Source organism: Aquila chrysaetos, chromosome 17 (assembly GCF_900496995.4).
Source record: "Aquila chrysaetos chrysaetos chromosome 17, bAquChr1.4, whole genome shotgun sequence".
Lineage (NCBI taxonomy): Eukaryota > Metazoa > Chordata > Aves > Accipitriformes > Accipitridae > Aquila > Aquila chrysaetos.
The window spans coordinates 7,737,549-7,756,531 of record NC_044020.1 but is presented as its reverse complement, the minus strand read 5'-3'; the positions used below and the strand labels follow the sequence as shown (position 1 = coordinate 7,756,531).

Genomic DNA, 18,983 nt, shown 5'->3' with positions numbered 1-18,983 from the left:
GCAGAGCTGAGGCACGTGCAGGGTGCCCAGCTGGGGCTGTGCTGCAGGCTGCTGGGGGACCCACGAGCAGCACCACATCTGCTTAAAGAGCAGGAGACCGCGGTAACACCTGCAGCACCACTCAGAATGAGGCATGACACACTGAGGCTCGTATAATGCCATGCTTGAATGAGCTCTTGAAGTGCCAGGAATGGCCAGAGGAGATGGGGAAAGCAAGCTACCAAGGAATGTTTTGTGGCTTCCCCAGCCTGAAGCCAAAATGGAGCTAGATGAGCCTAAAAGCAGTTACTCAGATCAATGTGCCAGGTAGGACTGTTTGGCAAAAGCATATGTGTTCTGGCTACCTTCCTCCCTCCCATCACACGTCCTCCACGGTGGCAAAGTGGAACGAACAGTAACCACGGCATTCCTACAGCACCCAAAGTTCCCTTTGGAGAGCTAAAGAAGATAGTCTCAGCAGTAAATATGAAACTGGCCACAGTTTGCCCTGTAGTCCAGTTTAGTGGGCGTGTGGGTCCATACATTTAACCTCCAAACAGATCTGTAATGCAAGAGCCTCTAGGTTCCCACAAGCTCCACCTCTGATTGCTACTTGCTGACGAGAGCTGCATCCTGAAAGCAGAACTGAAAAAAAGAAGGATCTCGGCATGGCTCTGCTTTCCAGGCAGCGTGGGTCAAGTCACTCAGTTGGGTCACTTCAGTTTCCATCTTCCAAACAGGGGCTGACAACAGTATCCCCATCTTAAGAGGGGAACCAGAGGACTTCCTCAGTTCCTGACCCCAGGTCCTACAGCCTTCACTGGCCACCCTGCCAGGCCCTCTGCCATCTTAGTTCCCATGAAAGGGTGCCAGGGCCTCTAGAAAACAGACCAAAATGAACCAGTGTTTCCTTCTGCTGCCCTGGCTGTGCCCCCCTCACCCACGCAGCACTGGCACACTTGTGGCTTCCCACAACTGCCTAGTGGAAAGGATATTTTGGCTTTTTCCACCACGGCTGCCTCCCCACCTGGATGACTTCCCACCTGTAAATATTAGCTTTGTAATGTCAATGACTCCAACTGGCCCGCAAGTGTGGTGAAACCACAGGGAATGGCTGGCACCTCGCATACCTCACTCGTTAGAAGCAACCCTACTTGAGAAGGCAGGACATGGGCAAGGCTCGCTGGAGTCTCAGGCCGAGCCTCTCACTCCCACAGAATTTTTTCCTGAGTGTTTCATTTGCGAAGAGGCCATTGCATGACATTCAGCCCTTGCTTTGTTTACGAAATCTGAAACTCAGATCAAGCACTAGCTGGGCTGAAAAGGTCAGTTTGCCTGTTTGCAAAGTCCCTCCCTTCTTTTCATTTCCATCAGGATACAGACCTGTTGCAAAGAAACAAGCCTCCGGTGAGGTCTGGATGAAATACGCAGGATTTGGGCCGCAAAGGAAGACGAAGCTGCGAGGAGAAAGGTGGGGAAGCTGGGCATGGGCCTATGCCAAAGCACAAAATCGAGACAGACTGATCTGATGACCTCCCAACTATCCCAAAGCCAGGGTTAACTGTATCTCCTCCCTTCTGTAGCTACAAATAAGAATGAAATCCAAAGACGGGATTTACAGGACCCTCATACATCGAGGGCTATGGTGTGTTTTAGGAAACCAAGAGAAGGGATGGTGCAGGTTAATCACCTGACCTGCACTTTAAGTAGTTAAAACAATTTTGTAAATAACCTGTCCTCACACAAGCACACAAACACACACTCACACAAGGAAAAGCCCATCAGTTCCTCAAGGAAACACATGTCTTGAGCATGCATTTTTCACCCTGTCCTCACCACTCAGGGCCAAGAAAACATCTCCAAAGTGATGGCCAAACAGTCAGAAACCTTTTTTGCTGTCACCCATGGGATATGATTTGCATTCCAAAGTAAGACTATAAAACCAAAAATGACATGAAACGGGCCAGGGCCACGAGCACAGCTCAGGACCAAAACAGGCACAGCAGGACTGAGCCATCCAGCCCAAACCAAGGACTGCCAAGGAGACACAGGGCCGAGGGTTCGGACGTGGACTCATTCCTCCTCAAAAATCCCCATTCAGTCATCTCTTTCATTTATAGGCTGCGCCCGAGAAGAGTAACCCTGTAGAAAAGTGCCACTTAACTGTTTCTCTTCCATCTCTTCTCCTTCAAGACTGTCGAGTAGCTCATTGGAGACCACAGTGAGAGGGAGCTGCAGCAGTCTCCATGAGAACATGGAATGTTGACAGGCATACCCTTGGGAACCCTGGCCACTGGGTTCCGATGGCTCGGAACTTCCAACGGTTTGGTTTGCTGTATTTGAGGTTGTACTGAACTCTGTCACACGAAACACACAGTCACGCTCAGGCACACATAGACATGCAAGCACTTGCACAGCCAGAGGATAACCCATGAAGGCAATGAATTTCTTCTCCAAAAGAAATGAGTGATGTTGCCCCAAGTGACCCCACAGAAGTGCCTCTGGACGCCTCCCGGCCCCACTGCTGGTTTGCTGCTCCGGCTGGCAGCTGGCAGTACATGCCTGATCTCCCACTGTCTTCACAGCAACTTTCTTTTTAAGCAAGGTCTAATAGGACAGTGGCCAGTTCTGTGTGCAGAGAAGCAGCCTGTTTGGCCAAGCAAGGATAGCCTAGGTGATGCAGGAAGCTCTTGCTAACACAGAAAGAAAACCTGATTTAGGCATGGGGATAAACTACATGAAGGATTTCAGAGCCTTGAAGAGTAAACAGCCAGGAGCTCAGGAAAGGATATCTACTTGAGGAAGAAGGATATAAGGCCCTTGTGTGTGATGAAGCAGCTCAGGGACACCAGCAACTACCTACTCCCCCTCAAAGCTCTAAAAGAAAAGAAATCAGAGCAAGGGAAGTTATTAAGAGAAAGAAAACAATAAAAACCTCCACCTGTATCAGCACAACTCCCTGGCTACCATCAGTCTCTCCCCTAGGTTTCTCTTTTGTGCAGGATATGATTATTTATTGACATATTTATTTACTCAGCTCTACAGTGCTTAACGCCATGGCTGCTGGGCTTCTTGCACTGGCAAAACTAGAGCGTGACAGAAGAGGAGCGAAGCTGAACCTGGAGATCCAGTACGATACATGCCCAATACCCTCTGCAGTGCAGCCTTGAGGCATGCTGCCACTGTGATGGGCCAGAAAGGGGGACCGAGCTTCAAAAGCAGGCTCTAGGTCCAGAGAGCCCCACAGCCAGACTGGGCATACACGCTCCTCTTCAACCAAGAAAGAACAAGCAGGGGATAGGTTTGGTGGGGTGTACGGTGAAAAGACAATCCTTGGTGTAACTTTGTTCCAGATTGCTCAGTGCTTTGGAGACCCTGAGCAGCACCCTGCGGAGACACGGGCACCGGAGCACCCCTCACACCCTGTATGACTGCGCTCACTCTTTGCTACCAGTAACTGCTGTGCGGCACTCACAGGTACAGCACAACTGCTGAAAGCAAAGCTACAGAATGAAAAATCCAAGTTAGAAGGGATGGATGGCTACAGACGAGAGACTAGCTAAAGGGGCCGTCAGGCCTCCTTCTCATGGCTGATCCTACGTTTGTGAACTGACATGTTGCTATGCGTTTCCAGCGGCATGCAGCCACTTACACCATCTCTTCCATAAGCATCTTTTTGGCACTATTACAGCTGTTTTGCAGCCACGTCCTTTCAACCCAGAACACTCAACTCTTTTCCTACAGCAATGAAATTAGACAATTCAGCCTAGATGCAGTGGGACAATGAGTTCAGAATCATTAACGTGCCGGTGATACTGCAGCCAAGCTGTCCACAGTCACACCTATGAGTTTTGACTAACGATGACAAGGAAGTCTGGCCAAACTGAGTCATGGGGAAAGAAGAGTTTCTGGGAAAATAAGCTCTGTATGATTTTCTCACAAGGAGCAAATACACCACTGTTTCCAGAGGATCCAGAAAAAAACAAATTAGTAACAACTTGTGGTCAAATCACAAGAGCTTTCAATAGGTCTAGGAGAACATCAGGCATCTTAGCTTTGTCTAACATAAGAATGACTAGGGAGAAAAATGGCCTGGGGTGGGCCTATGGTTGTTAGAACGACTGTGACGAATCCTGGTAATGATGAGAGGGGGGAACTGCCAAAAAACCAAAACCAACCCCAGCTAGGGGAATTTAGTACCAAAAGTCCTGTGAACTTTTATCAGACTTTATGCACTCAAAACTCAGAGAGAGCTTTCCAACATCCGTGTGGATGAAGAGTAAGAAGAGACTGGAAACTAGATTCAGCAGAAGTACAGTAACTGGGGAAAGAATTTCAGTGGGAAGGGGCAAGTTTACACCCTGTATAAATACCCAATTAATTTGATGTTTGCAGTACTCCTTTGTGGACACACTCCTTGGGTTTGGTCATTTTTCATATCTGAAAATAGCCATGCTTCCCTCTTCAGTCCTTTCTGGGCTCATGGGAGACTGAAATGAGTCACCGGAGGACCAGCTGAGTCATCCAGCCAAAGCTTGCAAAGTGATGCAAAATTGGTCATCACATCCACGACTAAAACATGGATGACGGCAGCCCTCCTAGCAACCAACCATGCATTAGGCAGAAAGGGTTGGAGACCACTGCCACTACGAGCCATTATTTTAAGCCAGACAGAAGGCGGCGTTAAATGAAACTAGTACAATGCAAAACAAGTGCTGACTGCTGGTTCTGCACCTGACACAAAGCCCTTCTCTGTTCAGTTTTCCCATCCCAGTCAGATTAAGAAAAAGGGAGTTCCTTATCTCAGAAATGGCCATCTCCATCTTTGAGATCGCAGGCTATTTCTAGCCAATTTTCCAACTTCTGCGAACTGAAGTCCCAATTAAGTCCATTTCTTTATAGTATCTTCAAATCTTAACAAAATCTGTTTCAATATGCAATCTCCCTCAGGACCAAATAAGTATGACCTTTTAAGAACATAGGTCCATGTTTCATTTTTATGTCTATTATCTTCAGAACAAAAGGAAATGGGGCAATTGCTTTCGGGCACAGAAAATGTATTTACCTAACAGGTTTTTTATGGTGATTACAAAAGTTTAGCAAGTGAATTCATGACAGTGGGAGACTGCTAGACCTGTCCTGAGGAGTTGGGCACAGTGGGAGCAGATGCAGTGCAAGCTCCCTTGCCCCACACAGCACTTGGACAGCACACCACAACCTTGCATTTGGGCACTGAACAAATGATGCTCATCCTGACCAGCTGCCCAGCCCTCCCAAACCTGCTGTCGATCAGCACACACCACCAGGCATGTCGCTGACACACCTGAATGGGCTAAAAGTGCCAAGCGGGACCTCAGTCCTACAAACATTCGTCACAGGCATGAAAACAGATGTATTTATACCAGCACCTACAAAATCAGCGTCCCGCAACACAGAGCTCACCTTGATCTCTGTCCCCCTTTATGAAAATCTGGCAAAAACAGAAAACAAGATGTAGCTGAGTGATAAAACCACTGAGGGCCACAGAAAGCCCTAATGTTAACTGTTATGGAAGTATTCACAAAGGAGACGATGTAGCTCTACAGCAAAATGAACAGTCGGTAGATCTCTAGGGTAAACGCCTGTTCTCCCTGTGCTGTCATGGAAGGGCAACGCTGACTCGCGAGGGCTGGGTCGCATTGCACAGCTGCTCAGGGAAACCCGTCTCCGCAGAGCTCACCGTCGCCCTTTCAATCTCATGCCACAAGCTACCATCGAGCCAAGCGTGGAGGACTCCAAAGCAGCGGGCAGTTATGGGGACGGCACGCGTGGCAGATCGACACTGCAGGTCCCTCTGTGGCTCTGCCTGAAAACCTGCTGGCTTGAGGCTCCCAACCACACTCCTCTCAGCTGCCCCAAGCAGCACAGAATGGCACGGAGGCACTGCACGCAAGATGGCACCAAACAGGTTTTCAGGAAACTGCTCTAAATTTCCCAACTAATGACGTCATTCCTGTTTTGTCTTGGTCCTTCCCTCCAGCTCATCCCTGGGTTTCAGCAAGACCACGATGCATCCACCTTGTTGTGCCTCCACTCCCAGCCCTCTGCCCCTTCTCTCCTTTTGCCTTTGCCAAAAAAACAATTAACAAAAAAAAAAAAAAAAAAGCTGAGAGGTTCAGATGGGCATCAGTGAATGAAGAACCCAGCAAGCCAGAGTAACGTTCAAGCCTTAGGGAAGACAGATGTCAAATAGAAGCAGGTGTAAGTGGACATCTAGTCTTTTAAAGGCTCAGTGGTAGAGACTCCAAGCTGTTCAAATGAAATGATAACTTCATGCTCTGCAGAGGCAGAAAATAAATACGAAACTGGATCTTAGCAGCACCAATAGATCCCCAAATTGACCCTCCTGCTTCCTTCTCTGCCTGCTTCAAGGAACATGCTATTCCTGGAGGATTTTTTAAAAAATAAAGCCCAAGCAAGAGTTCTCATGTTCTCTCCACTTCCCAAAGCAACTCGCGTGAGTGACCCTCCCACGCATGGCACCCTCTGGGTCCTGGCACTTGCCAACAACCCAGCACCAGCACCATGGGCTGCCTTGGTACTAACCACGAGCAGTACAGCAACCGCAGTGTGCAGCTCAGCACACGCAAGCTACAATAAACTTGTCAGACTGTGCAAGACATGAATCATATGGATTGCCACAACAGCAACACAGCATGTACAGCCCTGCTAAAAAACCAACCAATCAAACAAACAAACAAAAAATCCTAAGACATCCCAAAACACAGATGTAGGTAAATGGCCACTCTCCCGAGGCTGCCAGTACAGTTATGCTACAGGTATGCCTGAAAAATATATGCCCTCCTGACTTGTGAGACTTCAGAAATGCTTCAGCATGGCTGTAGCGGAGAGCCAGGGCAAAGCAGAAGTAACATTCAGCCTCTTCTCGCTGGGAACCTGGACTCTGACCAAGCAGATGCCTGAGTTGCGCGTGATGCTGGAAGTGAGAGAAAACACTTGTAGCAAAGGCTGCTTATCGGTCACCAAGGGATGTAGCTGCAGAAGTTGCTCAGGGTCTTTTGGAAAACACACCTCCGAGTGCACTTAGCCAGCTGGAGCTGCTGCTCCTCTCACACCGTCAGGGAAGTTATGTTGGAGAAACAGCAATGCTTTTCCTGCTTAAGGTCCTCTTGGAGTCCTTGGTGCGGCCATGAGACTGAAGCATCAAAATAATGCTAAAAGTGCATCTGAGGGGTTTCCATGTTGCCTTTACCCTTTGGGGCAGCCTTCAGAGTGGATGAGATAACTATTCTGTCCATGCTTATGGGACACTGGGACATACCGTTTCAACAATGAACCTGTCACTAATAACTAGACTTTGGATGTACATGTATTTTTCACTTGTATCACTGCAATACGGTCAATGGGGACACTGACCATTTTACCACTCTGTTCTCCCCCCTGCTCTTTAATGATATCACTGTGTCACCTCTTAAGCCACCGTCCTTCGAACACTCGCAGACATGCCTCACCTTCTAACCCGTGACTGCAAGCCTGCGACCTGAGAGATGAATCAGGCAGACAAAAGCAAAGAGGAAAGGCGTAAGGCCAGTTTGTTTGCTTTTCCTGGAGGATTCAGGCCACAGACTTCAGCTTTTCCAGGTCAACAGTGTCTGCATTAGAAAATATTTTATAAATTCTTTATTTAACTGTTCCCCTAGGGCAGCTGGCTAGACCCTCACGCTACAGGCATGTGGGCCTGTGTCTGAGTTTAAGCACATGAATTGTCTTAACTGACTTCAGCAGGACAACTCACACATTGAAAGCTAACCACATGTGTAAGCATTAGTAGGATCAGGGCAGTAGTCATCCGCCCTTGTTTTCTGCAAGGGGGTTTGTGTAGAAAAAAAGCACAAAAAAGCCCGACAAAACTTGTGGATACAGTTCAGGTATCCGAGTCATACTTGAATCTAAATTAAACACCTCTCTCCCACTCTCCTTTTTTTAAAAGTAAGTAATTTTCTACTGGTTAAGTATTTGGTCTGCTGTTAATTGATTTCAAAAGAAATCCTGGAGAAGGTAGAGTCTCCAGCACCCATGCCCATCCCAGAAGCTGCACACTCTCATAAGACCTACATAGGCATTCTGTGGGTTTTCTTCTCCTGGATTTTCTTGGGGATTTTTTCTTCCCTTTTTTCTTCATGACTACTAATACGCAGAGTCAAACACAGTCTGCTTTCGGCAGAGTTTGTCTGCTGCTGCTGCACATTCTCCACCTGGAGTGAAAATTCCTCTTTGTGACACCATGTTGTCACTGCAGCCAACGGTGATGTCACAGACCGAGTATTGTGACTTCAGCTGGAAAAGAAGCAGCTGGAGCAGATGAACTCTGAAAACAAAGATATTGTTTTGGTGTAAACAGCCTTCACAGAAAACAGGGAAAAAAATTTTTAAAAGAAGTATATATAAATACATGATAAATAGAGTTTTCTCTAGGCAGATCTCTCAAAGTCGCAACTAGGTACTGAAAGGTTTGTCATTTTGTTTCTGTTCTGTTAAGAAACAGGGCCTTTATTAGCTTTTGAAATAAACATTTTCTATACTTTTTTTAATTTTGTTTTTAATACCTTCATGTCTCGTCATTGTCCCAGAATAAGCAAACACCATCGCTGCATAAAGAAACAGGTCTCAGGAAATAATGTACGGTGTGTTTCCAAATGCTTCATAAATCCACAGGCAGTTTGCAAATACTGCCTGCATTCCTGTGTGAGGGTGGTTGTTTTTCATATAAGTCACGTATTAATGCAATTTGAAAAAAAAAACTTAACCCCATTCAATCACATTCCCTTCCACCTTTACACTGAAACCCAGAGGTTATAATTACACCCAGGAGCAGGAATAAATTAAAACAAGCACTGGTGCTGCCTTGTACTCTTTTTTGGAAAGAAAGGTGATCCCATCTACCCGGCCTTATGTGCTCTGTCTAACTCAGAACCAGGCTGGCTGGCAGGCAAAGGGGCAAAGAGTAGGTTTCATGAGGTCAGAAACGAAAATGAGGTCATTTTCAGAGGTCAGAAATGGAGTAACACATCCCATGTCCTAACACATACCAGATCTTCAGAGGGGGACGTTATCTCCACCACCTGCCCTTCTGCTGCCCAGGACACCTTCAAGCTGTGGCCCCCCCCAGGAGCTCTGCGGAGGGGAGCGGGAGGGAGGACGCAGTCACTTCATGGGTTAGACACTTTCCACCCCTTGGTAAGCGTTATTTAAAAAATAGCACATCGCGACAAAGTCAACACCCAGCAGTTTGGGTGTGAAACACCGGAGGTCGGGGCAACAGACTGATGCATCGCAGTGGACTCCCAGGAGGGCCACGTCTGAGCCCTTCGCTCGCGTGGCTCGACGTCGTCTTTCAGAGGAGACGAGCCCCTCCCGTGGTAACGGCCCCTTTCCTCCAAAATCCCTGCTCCAGAGCAACTCTGTGTTTCCCTCACCAGGGTTATGGGAGATGGGACGCTGTTGGGGATCCACACTAAGCGTAGGTACAACCTGGAGGTGACCAAAGACGCCCGCACCAGTGGTTGCCCCTGTGTGCAGGCACACACGGCATGAAGCAAGATCAAGGGACTGCAGTCCCCTCTTTCCTCCCTCGCAGGGCCCTTGGCTGAAGCGGGACCACCTGCTCCAGCTGCTTCTCCAGGGTTTCAACAGGGCTGAGAGACCTCAGCTCAGAGTTACACACTGAAAGCTGCCAGTTAAAAGGCATGCCTCCTTTTGGAGGAGTCAATAGCAGGGAATGTGAAAGGCATTTGCTATTAAAAGAAAAAGAAACAAAAAAGACAAAGAAAGAGAAAGAGAAACTGTCATTGCTTGCTAAAACACAATTGCCGAATGCTTGAATAACTGTAACAACCAGCCAGTGCTGGCAGACCAACGTCTGCCTCGACAAACCTTTCTGCAAATTCACATGCAGAAGAAGGGGAAATATTGGTAGGACTTCAGTTATCAGCTTCTCAGGGGACACCACAAATAATAAGCAGTTCCCTCCCCAAAGTATCCTAATGGCATCCCGGCTTTACAAAAAATGACGCCTGAGTATTTTTTCTGAAATACAAACTTGCCATGCACAGTCAAAATTAAAAAGAAATATAGGGCATTTTTAAGAGAAACTCCATGGGGAAAAGCAACTGTGAAATAGCCAAACATCAATTATGAAAACCACATCAAGAAGAGGCTCTTGTGCACGGGCTTTAGGGTTTAGGGATTTGAAGAAAATGTGCATCCTGGTTTGACTCATAATGTAGGCAGAGAATGAGCCAGTCTCCTCAACTTGTACAGCTCAGTGAGTATGCTCCCCTGCTGAACTGTAACCCTTTAAAGTCAGTGTATCTATACAACTTTCTTGCATCTCATAGCTCCTGGCTCACGGCAATCTTTGCTCTCCACTCCCACCCCCTCTGCAGCATCGGAGTGACTGACTGACTTACTCCCATCCCAAGCTAGTGCAGAAGAAACAACCGAAACTACTGTGACATGGGCAAACTTCTGCTGAAGTGTGTATCCCAGCCATCCAGTAGCTTGCTCATTGGTGGCATGATCACGATTTCCACTTTAAGACTTCAACCAGAGCCTCCTCCTCCCCTGCTACTGCCCACATACAACTCTGAACTAGTAACGGGCTGCGGGCAGTGCTACTTCCTTCTACCTGAGGAAACACGTATGGATAGAAAAGCAAAATATAAGAAAGTGAACAAAAGCAGAGGGATTTGGGGGTGATTCTGCCTGTGAGTCAGGGCTGGATCATTTCCCCAAGCTTAAAGATGACAGTCTCGTGCGTGTACCACTTAGGATTTCCACAGGGCAGGACCTGGGAGAGGGAGCAAGCAGGTGAGTACCCAGGGTAAAACCAGGAAACGCCTTCCCACAAGACCCACAGCAAAACGCAATGGGATGCTCCTGTCCTTCTTTAAAATAACTTGCAAGTCTGTTGGTTTGTGGCATTGCTGTTTAATGGTATGCAGCATTATTACAGAAAAACAGCATAAACCAAACAGTTGTCATAAGGGAAAAAAAGACATCTTGGTTTGTCTGCTTTTTTCCTCCGTCCCTGACTTCTTTCTACCTCAAGGGTCACACGTGCTCCTATATGCAATGCCTGGATGCAAGGCTTCACCAGGAATTTTCCTCTCTGATGACCGATGGCACCAGGCGTTTCCCTGTCTCTTCTTCCAGGAGCAACGGCTGTTTGTTATTCCTCATGCCCACTCCGCATGATAGACAACTACACAGAAAATGGAAAAAGGTGAAAGCAAGACTATTTAAAGCTGCAAATCAAGAATGTAAGGCTTAGGAAACCTCAGCTTTACGGTGGCCTGTGCAACCTTCCTTCAGCCCCCTTTCTTGCCTGTGTACTGTGGCAGAGCTGTTAATCACATAATCACAGGCTATTTTTCTATGGGACCTTGGCCTCACCCAGTACAGCAGGATACACGGTGCTCACCTAGCCAGCAACCAGTCACTATTTCATCTTCTCCGCGCTGTTCGAGGTGTGGCTCCAAGCCTTGTTTACTACGTACCTGCCACACTCTGCTCTGCAGACAGAATTAGTAATTTACTCATGGGCTTTCCTACAGGACAAATCATCAGAGTAACTGAATGTTTCACAAACATAAAGGAATGTATTTTCACAATGCCCTCATAAAGTAAGACACTATTATCCATATGTCATGGGCAGGGAGCTGAGACACAGAGAGATTAACAAGAAAAGCTTCCACTAATTTTAAATGCCTAATTGAAACTCTTAGGTCCAAATCCTTTGGAGATTTGTTTTGTCTGCTGAGGATGGGTGACAACCATTTCTTTTAAGGCTTAAAACTTGGCCAAGTTTGGGCTGATGTTCTTGAAGACAGCAGAAGTGGTGCCTCTGACATATACACCATGAAAATTTTATTGTGTTGTTAAGGTGGGGGCTTGCTTTCTCATTTCTTTGTACATTTGTTATATTTAACATGCATCAGAAAATTCAATAGAGGTATAAAAGAGCCGTTTTCTAAATATACATTCTGAGGCAGGTAGCTAGGATAGAAAATTTTTGCCCAGAGAGCTTAAGTTCGGTGAAGTTGTGAACAACCAAAAAAAGGGTCTTAAAATGAGGAAGCCTTTGGATGGCTTCAACAGCAGGTCGCTGCCATGACATACACTTTTCTTTCTCTTGGATGGCATTATCCAATTCTTGAAGAAGCCACACAGGCCAGATGTTAACACTAACAGAATCAAGTCAAACTTAAATGCAAACTGTAACTAAAGCTTTACTTCATATCCTGATTCTGTTCAGATAAACGAGATTAATTTATTTTTAATGTTAATGCACAACAAAGTCTTGTTACTCAATTCCAAATACCAACTTTTGCTTAGAGCATAAGCCCCACCATTCCTCCTGTTTTCCTGAAAAGAGAAAGCAAGTTAAGTGTCAAGCACTGTAGGCAGCACTGGTCATAAGCTGGATATAGGACAGGCAGATGGACAGTACTCAGAGGTAGTGAATTTTACATTGGTAGTGAATTTTACATTGGTATAAACTGATCCTTCCCCTGATTATTTACAGGGAGATTCACAAAATCCTGAAAAAAAGGCCCATCTCAAAATTTCAGGCAGTGATTTATCTGTGTTAAAACCAGGAAAGAAAGACAGACAAAAAGATGGGGGGGGGGGGGCAGGGAATAAATCAACTAATCGCTGGTGCCAGCCTTCTTCAGAGCAATAAAGTATTTTTAGAGACACTTTTGTAGAAGCTTAAAACCCAGCCTTGCAACTGTCCACCAAGCACACGCAGGACTCGGAGGGGAAACAGAGTGAGACAGTGTGGGAGTTGGCGGGAGAATTCGTTCCTCCATCACCTTGTGAACATGCAAGGACAACCCTGGGATAATTCCCGATGATTCCTCTTTGCCACCCAAGTTGTATTTCTGGCAAATGATGTTATAAACGGTCCCTCCCCTAGACACATACCACACTCACAGAGAGATGGACACAGACCCAGTTTCTCTGTCCTGCACTGAAAACTCTCACCGTATATCCCTGCTTTTCAGCTAGTAATGTCTCCTGACTGCACTAACATTGACTAATTTAGTATTTTTAATTACAGAGGGATTTACAGCACTACACTACAGTGCTCTCTTTTATTATACCCACTGTTTCTACTGGATCTGGGTACACTCTACATACAAAGTTGCACATTAGACAAATTACACTGCACATTAAGTAAATCTCTCTCTAGAAACAGGATTAGATGAAGAGGCAAATCTTCCTAATTCCTAGTGTATAAATTAATATCTCCAAAATCAATATGAAGTCAGAGCTCCACATCAATTTATGAGAAAACAAAAAAATAGTTTAAACATTCTCCACAATGAATCAAATTTATGTAGGAGATGCATTCTGTTTCTCCTATTTTGCTTAATAAATAAAACAGCTGGTCTGAGGAATCAGGTCAATCAGTGTCTGGAAAAAGCCCCATTAAAGCTGCTATATAACCTAGTTTCTCAAGCTGCATAAGGCATCCTAATATTGGAAAGGCAGAAGTCCATACAGAGACAGCCGGGATGGCTCAGCTTCTGGCCCTTTAGGGTTACGGGGATATTTATCACAAAAGATAGCAGTAAGTGAGGTATCTTGCAAACATCTAAGGAGCTAGGCTCTGAAGGAGCACAACAAAGACAACATGATGCACCTAGACCTATACATTAAATATGGCTGGTGATCTTGGGCATCTGAGTTGAGGTCAAGCAACACGAGGAGATGGTAAAGGACCAGATTTTCACATACGCTCAGATCCCCTCAAAGCTAGCCTAGCCCTGCAGCCACGGTGGGTGACAGCACCTCTTCTCACGGCACGCCACGGCTGCGTGGTCCCATCCCTCCCACACCACGTGGGAGGGTGAATCCAGCAGTGCCCAAAGCCGTGGGCGTGCTGCGTGGGTGCAGAGTCTATTCCAGTGCAGGCAGAAACCCCTCAGCATCAGCTTTCCTCCTCCCGCACTGCACACGGCTGTTGTCGCGATGCCTGGGCCCTGGTCACCTTGGAAAACGTAGCCTTTCCTTTCTTGTACGGGTTTGAAAATGCTTTGCCAAGAGTATAACAGTCCGCATCCTACAGGGACAAAGATGGAGCCAGAAGAAAGTAAAGTGACTTGCTCAAGCTTAAAGAGCAAGGCAGCAGCAGAACTGGGAAATGAAACTTCCTGACCCACAACCCTAGGTTTTAGCTTCTTAAATAAGGATTCTCTTTCCTCATTAAAAACCTAAAAATGGGAAGAGGGGGAGGAATATTCTGTAGACACAATGAACTTGGCCCTCAGAGGGCTAATGACCTGATATACTTTTTTTTTTCCTTCTCACCTCCATTTCCCCTGATAAAGTTACTGAAACTTCAAGGACTATCCTTCTTTACTGGTCTACTTTAACCTAGTGTGTCGGCTCAACATCCTTTTCCCAACCACCTGAAGCCAGAGACCGTCCTTCCCAGAGAGGAGATTACTTTCTCGCTTTCAGTCTCTCTGGATGTCCTCACAACGCCCTGGACCGAGACCACTCCGCTTTCTGGATTGTGCTGAGGGACACCAAAGTCCTATCCGCTGGTCTCAGCCTGCAGTAGTGGCAGCCTGAAAGGGTACCCTGGAGGTAAAACCTGGTTGTTCTCTATTAATTTTTCATTTCAAGAATGGCTCCAGGGAAAGGAGGGAGATATAGGTCAGAGACTTTGGGGGCTGATTAGTAACTCCATACATCTTCCTTTCTTTTTTTTTTTCCCCTCTCTTTTTTTTCCCTTCCAAATTCAGAAACAGAGGGTTTTCCCTCTGTATTTCTCATTTACTCCTTGAACATCATCGGCATTAGTCAGCAAACTGCTGCTATTTCCTCGACGAGCCCCTGACACTTGCAGAGTGACTAACCCTTCTCTCCGCACACCTTGGCTCCGACAGTTGTATCTGCTTTTTTCCCCCCAAGAAAAACGTGTCTCCACGCTGCACACATGCAGCACTGCCCTGTGGTCGCTGCCCCATACGCTCCTGCTGCCGTGCGGCTGCAAACACCACAGTTTTTCACGCACGGAGCTGAAGAGCCAGGAGGGGATGGCGGGGCCCGCACTCAGGTCACTTCTTAACTCACCACCACAGCAGCAGCATCCCTCAAACTGGGCAGCGGTTAGCTACTGCCCCAAGCACGGGCACGTGGAGAACACAATGGAGGAAGCCTGAAGCAACCTGGCTTCTCTTCGTGGCCCTGCCAGTAACCCGCTCTGTCGGGTCACATTCCCTCCAGGTGCCTGAATTAGCCTTTCCCTCCCGGGACCGAGGGTCTCTGCCCTCGTCGAGGCGGCCGGTGCCTGACGCGGCGTGCAGAAGGTCTCAGCTGGGCTTCCGAGGCACGAATGCAGGGCGAGTAAAACAACAGCTCCTCGTGACTCAAGGCCGCCTCACAGGAGCACGACAGAAGGCTCCTCCTGGCCAGGTGGGCTTGCACAAGATGTCCACCCACAGCCGCGCTCACGGGGCACCTCGCACGTAACTCACGCTCACGTAGGCATACCCACAGCCCTGCCCACACCTCGCTCTGGGCGCCGAGCTCCAGCAGACAGCGAGTTTGTTGCGTTCGCCCTTCCAGTGCGATGCCGAGAGCGCGCAGACCGCTCTCCCCTACGTCCGACAGGCGAGGAGGAGGACGCCGCGCTCCCAGGGCAAGGCCGTGCCCTCAGGCCGCAGCGGGCGCTACCTCCCGCCGCCCTTAACGGGAACGACCCACATCCAGAGCGGAGCACGGCACCGAGGATCGGTGGGAAGGCAGGCTTGCCAACTTGGTGCCGGAGCAGCCCGTTCCCCATTTAACCTCGCCGCCCCCACCCCGGCACCGACCCCGCTCCCCCCGCCGTTACCTCCGTCCCCATTGTAGGAGAGCCTTCTGCATCGCTGTGTAGGGAGGCATGAAAATAAACCACCGGCTCCAGTGCCACACTCCCTCCTGGCAGATCTGTTTCTCTCTTCTTAACTGTTTCCAAGTGCCTGGCTGTTTTATAATCCCCACTGAGCATTCCCTTAACTCCTTCCTCACTGAGCCCTTCCACCCTCCCTCGCCCGCTCTCTCTTAAAAGGCGGAAAAAGCCAAGGCGAGGTAGGGGGTACAGAAAGCGAAGGAGGGAGCCTGAATCAAAGACGGAACGACTGAATCAAATTGCACGTATAACAGAACCAGCAAATTAGTCATTTCCCTAGCCTTCTCTTACGCAGACAAACTGACTCTTCTAACACAATATTTCTTTTTTTTCCCTGTGGACATTTGTGTACCTTACAAGCTTACTTCTTTGCTAATCTCCTCCTGCTTTTTCATACCATGAGGTCATACGCTTCTGCTGGTAGCACAATTTTAAATCACAGCTTGCCCTTTGAGGTCTGAACCGAAATCACTTTCTTAGATCACAAGTAAATATGAGTCGATGCCTTCACGCCCAGTGTCACCATCCCCCCATTTATGCATATTGCAAAATCTGAGAACTGAGAACAGGTATCGCTTCCCAGTGGAAAGGACCTTGGCAATCACCGTGAGGGCTGTGTGGAGGAGCTCGGGCAGAGGGACACGGCCTCCCCGTTTCCGAGACGTGGGACACTGCAATTGCCCTGAAGTGAACTGCCGAGAGCCGCGCCGGCTATTGATGCTAAAGGCTGTGCATTGCACATGTGTGTGCATGCAGGGAGTAACCTGGCCTGAGACATTTTAGGAGACCCACGGGTCGAGGCTACACCGGGATAACCACGACGTACCGTGGGGGTCACTGCGTGCCGAGGTACGCCAGCAGCGCGGCGGGACAAGTACAGCAACCCAGCAGCTTTGGATTTCATAACCGTGATTACGTGCAAAGCAACGTCACACAACACTCTGGTGTGTGCATTGCTCCTGTGAGAGGATGAATAAAGAAAACGGGGGGAAAAAGCAATGGCTTTCATGCGTCCCCTCTCAGGTGGGAACACAACACCTGCAGCTGGCTGCTGCTCTGTCCTCAAAGCCCACGGCTGCTTCTTGCAGCGTCTTGAGGTTACCCTGACAGCTTACGCTCCAAAGTTTGCCAAGGTATCTTTTTCCCTGACAAAATGAGCTATTCTGTCACACAAGGCTGGGCCGCAGGGCTTTTAAAAACGGTTCTGCTGATGTTCAAAGGGAGCAGCTTGCTGTGCAGAGGAGTGGTAGAGTTAATAGTAGTAGGATCAGCACAAGCTCCTACCCTGCCATCTGCCTTCAGCTCAGCCAGGCCTTCTGCCGAACAGCCAACGCGAGCTGGGGCCACTGGAGTGAGCAGCAACTCGATGACATGAAAGACTGCCTGGGTTAGTTGATTAAGAATAAGATTAAGAGTGCAGGAATCCTGTATAGCACTGGTACTGACTCAGTCTGGGGATTTCATGGGGATATTTAAGCCCGGTTTTCCAAAGAATTCTTTTATTTTGCACAGGTGGGTGTTTGTGTGCCAGCTTAAACTGGCCCCATGAACTGAGGATTCCAGAAACAGGGGTCATCTCTGAAACTGCTACGCTTTCTTCTTTGGTCACCTCCCGGAGAAAGCAAGGATAAATAATGCTTAACTACCTCACTCCCCTGTAACGTTTAACTCCTTCACATTTATAAAGCTCCGCAGGAAACACAGGAAAGCCCACTGGAGTGGGCCGGGATGCCCCTTACAACCACGGGTCGCAGATCCCTCTTGTTTGCCCTGTGGACTTCTTTTTAAGTGCTGGCCACTGCCAGCAGACCCCGGCAGAGGCTGCTCGGCTCTGCTCCTGCACATCCAGATTGACAGCTGCTTCAAGAACTTTCCCTCTTTTTTTTTTTTTTTTAAATAATAGAAGAGTCACTTAAGGCTTGCGGATGACCTCGAAGTACCAAACTGCTGACCCGTCACCGAACTCTGAGCCTGCCAGTGCAACCATGAAGAGCAGGGCTTGGTCCCCTTGAGGGATGGTGAAGGCAAAACAGCTTTTGTGGACCCGAAACAAAATGCTGAGGTCCCCTCTGACGTCATATCATTCTGCGGTGATATCTTACAGAAATTTAAAGGACCGCTGTGGCTGATCTCCAAACCCAGGAGGAGACAGGTGGAGGGAGCAGTGGAAGGGTGCTGGTCTGGAAGGGGGACAGGGGAGCTGGGATGAGTGAGAGCACAATGTGCCTGCTCCGAAAGCGAAAGGAACGGAGAGGCCCCTCCTTCCACAAACAAAGGGAAAAAAGACAGAGGAGCGAAAAGCCTGGACTTAATCATGAAAAACAATAGCTCATCATTTATTTTCATATCCCCTCGCTAATGCTGGAATAATGCTAACAGTGGAATTCTTATGGCATGCATGTCATGCCTGCAAATACCAAGTGAATTACTTCTCAGCTAGGCTATGGGCTGTGGCACTGAGCAGCACATTCGTTACAAGCGGTTGGATGATGAACAACAGTTCCCAAATTCCTCCTTCACAATGCTACTTGCATTAGTTGTAATTTAATGAGTGAGAGAGAGAGAGAGAGAGAGAGTAAGTTTTGGCTCAAACCACTGAAATAATACTGCCTGCCGCTGCTTCCCACTGGGTCTTGTATTAACTCACACCACCACCACCTCCACCTCCACCTCCACCTCCTCCTCCTCCTGCTCCTCCTCCCTTTTCACACCTATCCTCAGGTGCTAAAAGTGGTGTCATGAAACCCATCAGCATGGCAAGAGAGCGTGGCAGGAAGCCCCCAAGCACATGAATTCCTTCTGGCTGAGAGGCAGGAGAGGACACAAACCTCTCCCTCTCCTCTGCCGACAGTAACAGGAGGGCTTGGGGGGGTTCCTCCAGCAGCCGATCTCTGTGTGGACAAGCCTCCAACTCTTCTTTGGTTTCTTCCTCCTGCAGAGCCGGTGCAGGTAAAAGACACTGAATTGGCAGCTCTGGAAACAGAGCACCAAGCACACCCAGCATGATCCATGTCGGTGCAGAGCTCCCACCACG

General features: G+C 48.1%; 1 protein-coding gene across 5 annotated transcripts in view; it reads right to left on the bottom strand.

The window, feature by feature from the left end:
- HIPK2 (homeodomain interacting protein kinase 2) overlaps window positions 1-18,983 on the bottom strand; it is a 143,557-nt gene that overhangs the window by 107,910 nt on the left and 16,664 nt on the right. Inside the window, exon 1 of one of the 5 annotated variants that reach the window (XM_030040121.2) lies at window positions 15,893-15,987. The exons of the other annotated variants lie outside the window; for them this stretch is intronic. The gene's annotated coding sequence lies outside the window, so the exon portion shown is untranslated. Of the gene's footprint in view, window positions 1-15,892; window positions 15,988-18,983 lie in introns of those variants that run through there. 5 annotated transcript variants of the gene reach the window in all.